This window comes from Pinus tabuliformis, chromosome X, assembly GCF_031772625.1.
Source record: "Pinus tabuliformis cultivar Carrire ecotype Pingquan chromosome X, CPIR1, whole genome shotgun sequence".
In the NCBI taxonomy this organism is placed as follows: Eukaryota; Viridiplantae; Streptophyta; class Pinopsida; order Pinales; family Pinaceae; genus Pinus; species Pinus tabuliformis.
In genome coordinates, this window is record NC_142308.1 from 866,857,422 (window position 1) to 866,867,652 (window position 10,231).

Genomic DNA, 10,231 nt, shown 5'->3' on the forward strand with positions numbered 1-10,231 from the left:
AGATGCAATCATCTATAACAATATATCCATTAACTTGAAGATGTTTCAAAGTATGAAATGACTTAATTTTCCATTAAACATTATTTGAAAATATAAAGTGAAATAAACATTTAAAATAAACAAAATATAATACAACATGATTTATGTGAAAATTTGTTACACATTTTAGTGAAAAAATTAGACTTTGTAGAGAATGATAAAAATAAGATATAACATCAAAACAAATAATTGAATTACTCTTATTTTTATATTTTCTATTTAATTATGCATTTTCATTAAATTTTTCATTTTATCATTTTATATGCTTTTGAACAAATTCTTAAGAATTAATTTGCCTAAGGTGGAAAGAAAAAGGAAAAGAAAACCAACAAGTATTATGAGAAGGACAATATCAATTATGAGAAGGTAGTGCAAGAAGTAAACCCTAAAACACCGCAATAAAAGGCCAAGGAATAGTCAATTATACTTAAGAAACCTATTTCCCATTAAGATTATCTAGTTGTTTAAGCTTTTTAGTTGTTGTTATTATTATAATTTTTTAGCATCAATAGTAAAACTTACTTTGCATTCTTACATTGAACTTTTTCTTAAAAAAAGTTTTTCTTTTTTAAAAGCATCATTAACCTATTTTTTTGGTAATTGGTTAGAAATTAACAGTTTTATATGGTCTTATTTTATATTTTTATAAATTAACAGAAAAAAAATACACATCCTACTCGTGTAGAGAGGAGATTCTCCATTAAAAATCATTTCATATAATTTCATATAATTGTTTACTAACAAGAATAGCTAATTAAGTATGTTATAAATTAATGTATTATTTAGGTTATACTAACTAATTCTTTTATCTTATTACATGCCATTAAATTATTTTAGTCATAAAGTAAGGATGAAATAAAGTATGCTAAAAGAATAGTGATGAAACAATGCTAAAACTCTACAAGCCTAGCCACTAGAACTATAATTATGCTTTTTTTTTAACTTTTATATGATTGAAGTTATTTTTCAATTAGTTGGTTTATTATTATATTATTTTATGCTTATGATCATGTGATTGATTTACAAAATAAAAGGTATTCTCCTATTTTTAAATTATATATATTTAATGCATCTCTAAAATGTTAAAAACCTTTATTTCATTGAATTCTTATTTTTTTATCATGTTATTACAAAGTTAAGATGCGGAGGGAACTAATTATTATTCTATGAGATTCATTTGGTGATATGTATATATATTTTTCTTTACAATATGGTATATAAGTTGGTTAAAATTTCCTGGTATGTTAGTGTATCATTTTTTATATACATAAACAAATATGGTTGATATTTTAATTTGAATTAAAATTTAATAATTATTTCTATATATAGTTTTGTGTTCTTATAGGATAAAATAATTGAATATTAATATAAAAATTAGAAATATATTAATAATTAATGTTATTAATATTTATAATATTTTTGTATTTTATATTGTAAAATGAATTGAATATTAATGTACAAATTAGACATATACTAATAATCAAACTCATCAATATTTATAATATTTTTGCATTTTCATATTGTAAAATGAATTGAATATTAATATACAAATTATACATATACTAATAATCAATCTCATCAATATTTATAATATTTTTGCATTTTCATATTGTAAAATGAATTGAATATTAATATACAAATTAGACATATACTATAATCAATCTCATCAATATTTATAATATTTTATTAAGTCCATGGGGTGATTTGGTGCCTTGTTAAGGCACTCTTAAATGTTAAGTCACCAGTTTAGTCCCTCGCCTATTTGAGTGTTATTCTTGGACATGACCGTGATGTAGCCTCACCAATGCCAAAATTACAAAAAAATATTTTACTAAACATAAATTTCCATTTTATATATATATATATATATATATATATATATATATATATATATTATTCACATAATAATAATAATAATAAACATAATATGAAATCGAACAGTGTTTTTATACCATTTTTTTGGTAAGCTTCATAAATATCATTATATTATTGATAGTTGTTATTACATTGATAGTTTATTTCTACCAGGGTCCCATATTCCCAATAATGAAGACAAAATTCACCATTCCTATTAGTAAAGACCTTAGATACCAAAATTAACTTCCCAAAGGCTTGTTCAAAAAACTTATAAAGGATCAATCTAGGGAGACATGGCTACTCATATATAGTTACATTGCATGAGTGTATTCTGAGTAAACCATACAAAAAACCAATGTTTGAAAATGACATACTAAGAAACCATGATGACGAAATGAACACATAAAAACTAGTAGTAACATGTTTGTTAAAGGAGATGAAAAAAACCATGAGAAATTGTTAATTCAATATGAAAATTGGAGAGAGTGGATTGGAATTGCCTTGGGGCGAGATCACTGCTGTAACGTTGATAACTGTGTTAAATTGTAACAAGAAAAGGCTTCACTTGACTTGTGCCTTCACCAAATGGAGAAATTTGAATTTCCACATCAACATGATGACTTGAGTTGTAGTTAACAGGAGTGGCAAGGCCAAGTCACTTAGTTAAGTCAGTCAATTCGAGTTTGTGGGAAAGATGTAGAGTTGTGCATGAATTGATTGCTAAGATGTAGCAATCTAGTAGTGAAACTCAGTTAGCTGAGCTCTAGTCATGAATAGAGTCAGTATGAGTTTAGTTGAGTAGTTGTAATTTTTGTTAACCCACTAATCTCTTAGTTAACTAGTAAATTTACTAAAAATAGTCCTAGTCATGCATGTAATTGGAATTTCCTAGATGAGTGGAGGGAAAAGGCATAATTGTATTTATTGTTGTATATTGTTGTGTACAGAGTTTGCATGTAGTAGGTGAGGAATTATATTGGGATTGCACAAGAAAATAGGGGCTCTTCCTATTCTTTAGGAGCAGGAATTGCGGAAAGAAATAGGAGGAAGTGGGAGGCCTATTTTGGTTAATTATTGGTGAGAGTAGATTCAGGATGAGACCAATATTGCAATGCAGGTTGAGCTTCAAGGATTGAAGTTGTCATTGTAATAGATCATTTTTTTTCATATGATATAATAAAAATAGAGGAGGGGTTTTTCCCAATTGGGTTCCCCAGTAAAAATATTATGTTCATTGTAATTGAATGATCGCATGTGTTTCTGTTGTATGTTTTCCTTTCTACAAATTGAGTAGAAGAAATTTGTGTTTATTGATCTCAATCTGATTCCATTAGCAACTGCAAATTTTGAGCTTTTTCTATAGATTGCTAGCGCTTCATGTTACGTATCAGATCCAAAATCTGAGTCTTACACCACAAAACACTCTAACCAAGTTAATTTGGCCATGACATCATCAAAATTGTATCTAATGTCCCGAAGAATTTGCTTGATTTCCTCCTAACTACAAATAATTGATAATTGTCAACTTGTTTATCATGGATGACCATGTGAAGCAAGGTTTCTAGTTGATGGTGCACAAACACTGAGTGGAGGAAATAGAGCCTCATCTTTTTGAATTTTCTTGGGTCAGGAGTCCACCTGAAGGTATTGTCGTTGATCTTAGAGTAAAAAAAAATTAGTCGATCCCCAAACTCCCTTGCCTCTAAGTGAATAATCTAATTCCTCACTTCAAGGGGAACCGAATCAAAGTGATAAGCCATTGATTCCCAACCAAAGAGACGTCATGGATGAAGGAATATGTGCCTGAAGTGCCACCACGATGGTTGGGTAAATGTTCCCTGGGGCGATGTATTAGCAGCGAGTAGGATTATGGACGAACAAGGGAGGGGCGAGCAGGAGACAACGACGATTGATAATCAATGTTACAGAAGCGACGAGACTAACGAGAGTGAGGGCATCATTGACCATAGAAAGGAAGAGTAATTTGTATTTCTAAAGAGAGTATGTCCCAAAATAGTGAAACTCATAATGAATTTCGCCTTCAACCTCCTAGGGGAGTAGATTTTGTAGAGGAAAAAAATGAATTTGTGATAGAAAACTTAGGTTAGCTTTGACTAGAACCCAACCCGTGAGTATATCAAAACCAGATTGAAAATGTACCAGGGTACCAGACGTGACAAACCAGTACAAGACAATTGAAGGAAATATCCTCACAGACAATGATTTGGGTTGACGAAGTGGGTAACAAGTGACTAACTCAAAAGAGGGACTTGTCGTTGTGTTGTGAAGAGACAACACAAAGAACATTGACACCTGTAGGGACCAGTGAGACTACAAAAGAGAGATGACACACATAAACGAGCAGATTGGAGACAAGAAACAAATTGTGATGTTAGGTAATGCATAGACAAGCCTTCCTTCAAATATTTAAGCTCGCACCTTGGCATCGAGGAACAAGACGATAGTGGGAACCTTCCGCTTTCAAACAAGCAATGCTTAAAATCTGCCACCTGAGACAAGGCTCATATATTTATAAAGGGGTGAAAACATGAGGGGATCGAATAGGTGGTAGAGAAAAACTGAATGTGCAAAAACCAGTGAAAGACAAGACTTGTGTTTCATGGCACGCATGTTAACAAAGTCATTAAAAACCCAAATCATGTACTCTTGGGTGTGATGTGCCTTTCTTATCTTAGGGTCACTGCGCTCCATAAGCAATCCTCCTTGGGATAGTGAAGCCATAACAAACTACAATAGGTGGAAGAAGTAAACAAACAGAATGTCATACTCATACCCCTCTACCACCAAATGCCGACATTTAAAGCGATATGATGAGGGTCGGTGAGCGTGCGGTTGAGGGTGGTAAGGACGCCACGCTTGGATGGGATCTGGACAAGTGGAGAGCTTGGCTCTCAATTTCATGTTTGCATTCTCCTTCACCATTCTAGTTGCAAGCATGTCAATCATATTACCTGTTGCACTTGAGAACCTTAATACCACCCCATCGAGGAAATTATTTTTATACAATACTATAACCATATATACCACTTAGGCATCGCTATTAAAATACTCATAATATCAATATAACACAGTACCATACCTATGCTACTAATGTGTTACTAAAAAACTTAGTTTTTTTGTGCATTATTAATGGGAATCAACTTTTTTCTAACAACCAGAAATATCAATATACAATGTTGCTTGGCTGTATTCTTTTAATACAATTTATATCAAAACAAAGTACATTTTAAAGTTGCATAATATATATTCTTTTAACACAATTTAATCAACTCATACTTTAATTGCAAAGACACTAATGCAATGTTATAAAATTGCATTGATTCATAAATATAAATAATTTACAAAGAGTTATGCAATTTACAATTCAATAAAAATTATATAAATAAAAATGATATGTTATATAAATATTTATGATGCAAAAATATATTATTTAAATGTTAACTAAAATTATTATACAAAATAATTATATTAATTAAAAATATGATATATTCTATTTTATTGGTAGTATTTATAATATTAATTATAATACAAATTACAATGCATTTAAATATGTTTGATTTGTGTTGTCACTTTACACTTATTTCAACATCAAGACTTTAATAATGAAATATTAAATTCTATCATACTCAACAATAATATTATTAACTCATATTCCATTTGCACTATGAATTATTATCATCCTTAAAAGTAATATTATTAACTAATGTTCCATATCGTTTATTGTGTTCAAGAACTGCACCATTAAATTATAACTTGAACATTATTTTTTAATATTTATAAATGTTCTACATATTTATAATTGTAGTTAATAAATTTATTTAATTTTATTTCAATTTAAACATATAATTTAGTATTTTAATAATATATTCTATTATTCACTTATTCAATTTTTTTGTATTTTTAATATAATATTAATTAAACATTGTAAATAATTCAGAACTTTATCTTGATGATAGACCTTGGTGTAGACTTGAAACCTTGATATGAGATGACTGAGATACGTAATACACAATTAATGTGAGTCCGAGATGACTGTTAAAATTACTCTAAAAATTGTACCTATACCAGCTCTTAATATGAATAGATTTTTGCCCATAAAATTTTGAGTAACATTTTCACTACAAAATGTCTTAACAAAACACCCTCCCATCATCTATTTTACACTCATAAACCTTATTTTTTTAAATTTTATTTGAATTTAAATTTTTATTTATATTATAAATATATGTAACCAAATTATATTCCTCTTACAAAATTACTACTATTAAAATGCTTTGCTTTAGTAAATATGCTTTTACGAAATAAGCTGAAAAAAAGTCACATTATTTATATCGTGTCAAAATAATAACTATATTCAAAGTTTATAATAATTTTATAATAAGAAAAATAATACCAGACATACTAACTAATTAATAATAAATTACCAGCATAATATTAAAAAAATATTTTAAATCAAAAAAATATAATATATTATTTAACATTAAAATAATGAATGAAACTATTTAATACGAATACATGTAAAATTATTTTTATAAAATATTATGATTTGAAATTTTATATATATTTTATTTAATTATTCAAAAATTATAATAAATTATATTTTGTTCAAAGAACAAATCAAATTTTTTTATGAAAAAATCTTCAAAGAAATTTAACCCACTCAAAGAACCAAAAATTTTAATAAACACAACCAAAAAAGCCAAACAACTCTTTATTGAAACTGGTTGGGAAAAATACCTCACATAAATGTTCAAAGAACCAAAAATCTTAATAAACACAACCAAAAAAACGCCAAACAACTCTTTACTCAAACTGGTTGGAAAAATACCTCACATAAAATTTTTTTTAATAAACACACAACCAAAAAAACGCCAAACAACTCTTTACTCAAATTGGTTGGAGAAATACCTCACATAAATTTTCATGTTATGTTTGTCCCAAAAATACAAAGGTCAAACCCCTGCGCAGAAATTTACACTCCATTTAAAGAAATAGGCCATACACCTGGGCAGAAATTTGTTGCAAGTACCTATGGAGGGCTTCAGCAATTAACACCAGTTCTTGATAGGTAAAGCAGCGCTACATATCAGGGGTTGGTTTTTCTGGATGTGAGCGAAGGTTTCATATGGACGATCGCAAAATCTGATGCCCCAAGGTTTAAGGCGTCTATACTTGCCTCCGTGAAGCGTGCCATGCCCTTCTCAACATACTGCGCTGCTTGCTTCACCTTCATCGACCTCCCAAACATTCCCTCGTCTGGAAAACTGTTCAGCGAATGATCTCCGTTCAGAACTGCAGCCAACTGAACTACCTCCTGCTGAAACTCGCTTAGTTCCCCATCACCCGATGTCAACTTCTGGCAGTTCCCTGCTGTACATCCGGCAACACCTCTGCAGAATTAAAATATGCAATCAGCCCAGGTTCGAATCACAACTAACAAGTAAACAAAAGCTGGGCAAACAAAATTATGCAATCAGCCCAGGTTCGAATCACAACCAACAAATAAACAAAAGCTGGGGAAACGAAATTATGTAATCAGTCCAGGTTCGAATCACAACTAACAAATAAACAAAATCTGGGCAAACGAAATTATGTAATCAGCCCAGGTTCGAATCACAAACAACCAATAAACAAAAGCTGGGGAAACAAATACCTGGGCAATCAGTCCGTGGACTATCCCGCAAGCTCACCACGCCTTCGAAAGTTCCAGCCCAGGCATCTCTGTGAGTGAGAAAATTGGCAGAGAGATTGAACATTTTCTTGATAGTTGCAGGAATCGATGAATGCTCGAACTCTGAGCTCGGCGATGGCCCGCTAGGGCGGTGCACCACTGTTGGAATATGTCATGTCAGAATTACTTTTATTAAAGTGGCCGAAAAGTAAAGTTATAAAGAAAAGAGAAAAGGGCTCATTTCAGAGACCTGTTCCTTTGTTGATCCAAGGGGACACCATTATAGTGGGAACGCGTACGCCTAATCTGTCAAAATTGAAAAAAAAGGGAGGGGATCCCACAATGCCGTCGGGGCTGGGGACATTGCGTACTGGCGTGGGCACATGATCGTAGAAACCGCCGTGTTCATCGTATGTAATGAGCATCAGGGTTTGGTTCCACTGCGGGCTTGCTCTCAGTGCCTCGTAAACCTCCTTTACCAGATTCTGCCCGCTGGAAACATCATGCGAAGGATGGTCATCGTTTGCAGGCGAATCCGCGAGATGGAAGTAGCGGGGCTCTATGACCACAACATTTGGCAGCCCCCCTGCTCTGGCATGGCGCTTGAATTTTTTACTAAACCGATGAAACCTGGAAATGTACTTGAGCTTACGAAGGTCTCTGTAGAAAAGTGTAGTGGGAATGCTGTGGTAATAGATGCCAAATGAGAACCCCGAGTCTTCCAGGGACTGGAAGATGGTCTTCTGAGGATACCCTTTCGCCAGTTGCTTCGGATCGTGGTGCGTGGCTCCGTGGGAGGTTCCGGAATAAACGAACAACCTGTTGGGTTGCGTAGGGCCTGGCAACGATGAGAACCAGCGATCGAATACCGCGAACTCCTGTACAAGAGTGCTATACACGGGGATCGCCTCCGGCCTAATGATGGACAGCCAAGGAAACCACAAAAGTAGACATTGATATATGAACTGCTGTTTAGTGAATCTTTTCATTCAATTGTTTATATTATTCAAAATCGTTAAGAATAGAGATGTAAATTTTAATTCACATGTATCTACATGCATGAGTGGGTGCGTGTGAAGATATGTCTTTATTTTTATGGTCATATGTTCAAAACCTGAGAGGTAAAGTAGTATGTATGTTTATGTTAAATTGAGTAATGAAATCTGTCTCTTGTTTCGCCCATTGAGGGGTCTCATATACTAATTTGATATGATTTTGAAAAAAATGAGATTAAATTTTTTAATTTTATGTTAAGATTGTCAAACTTCAGAATTTCGGGTATTACCTAGGTACCTAGGGTTTTGATAGTAATGAATCCATTTCTATTATTAAAAAAAATTACTCTTGTTCCACTAACTAAAGGTCTTATACACCAATTTGATATGATTTTGGAAAAAATGAGCTTAAATTTTTTATGTTAAAATTGTCAAGCATCAAAATTTTAGGTACTACCTAGAATTTTGATAATACTGAATTCATTTCTATTCTTAAAAAAAAATTACACAATTCTACAACCAAATTGTTTAATTTTTTTTACCAAAAATCCAATCCAAAAAAATTTGACATCTGTTAAAATTACAGCCTCAGCCTCACAAACACCCAAAACAACTAAAAATAAATATGGTAATCTTAATTAGCACATACATTTTAACTTTCTAAAAATAACTCAAACTAATAGCTATACTCCATGATGAATGAGTTAACATAAAATATTATTCTCTGATACCTGAATCCCTTCATCACTAGGTCTGACATATTGGGGGATATGCTCGCTGCCTGCTGGGCGAATCCATTCATGGGAGCAGGATCCATGGAGGTATTAGCGCCGCCAAAGACTTGCTCCCTGATGGCTTCGAATGAGTGGCCAGGGTTCGGATCAACGTACTCTGCTTCGTCATCGAAGAACACTCGCGGGGACTTGGGATCCGCCGTGGAGATTGTGTTCCATTCGTAGCCTGTGACCCCATCGATGTGCGGGTTCAGCCGCTTCATCCATCCAAGCATGTGGTCGAACGATCGATTCTCCATAACTAGAATTACCAACGTCTTTATGCGTCCATCAACGCTAGCGCAGGGCGCCGGAAACAGTAGCAGGCTATGCAAAAGGGTAGAAAATAATAGTATTATTCTCAGCCTATCCGCCATGAACACTCTTTCTGCTTCACTGTTATTCAATCTCTCAACTTCGATGGAAGTAAGTGCAAAGATTAAGCAATATCGTAAGTTGAAACCACCGATGGCGACAACATATATGATCATTTTTGAAACAGCTGTGCATCAATCAATTAGAAATAGCTTTGACTAAAGTGAACCCTTCCGCTCTGCCCAATGTCGGTGGAAGAACAACGCGGTCGCTTTCCACCGAGTCGGTGTTACTGAATTATTACTTAAAGTCAATGAATTGTTGGGAGTTTACGTGTTTCTGAGTGTAATCCCCACTCCAGGGTACCAATATTTATTTAATAAATAAAATAAACTAAATCTAGTTTTTTTTTTTTAAAGCCTTTTTTTCCCTATGTGAGGTGACCTTCGGTGAGTTTAGGTTTGTGTAATGGTTTATATATATATATATATATATATATTTATTTATTTTAAATCGATAAAACTAAATTCCATATCAATTAATTAATTTATATTATTAAA

The 10,231-nt window shown here is 32.4% G+C and overlaps 1 pseudogene across 1 annotated transcript; it reads right to left on the reverse strand.

The window, feature by feature from the left end:
- Nucleotides 1–6,781: 6,781 nt before the first annotated feature.
- Nucleotides 6,782–9,877, reverse strand: LOC149142451 (non-specific phospholipase C2-like; annotated as a pseudogene). Its single transcript, XR_016264275.1, has 4 exons — nt 9,315–9,877; nt 7,839–8,503; nt 7,571–7,747; nt 6,782–7,307 (listed from the first exon to the last, which is right to left on the reverse strand). The product of XR_016264275.1 is annotated as a non-specific phospholipase C2-like (transcript).
- Nucleotides 9,878–10,231: the final 354 nt, after the last annotated feature.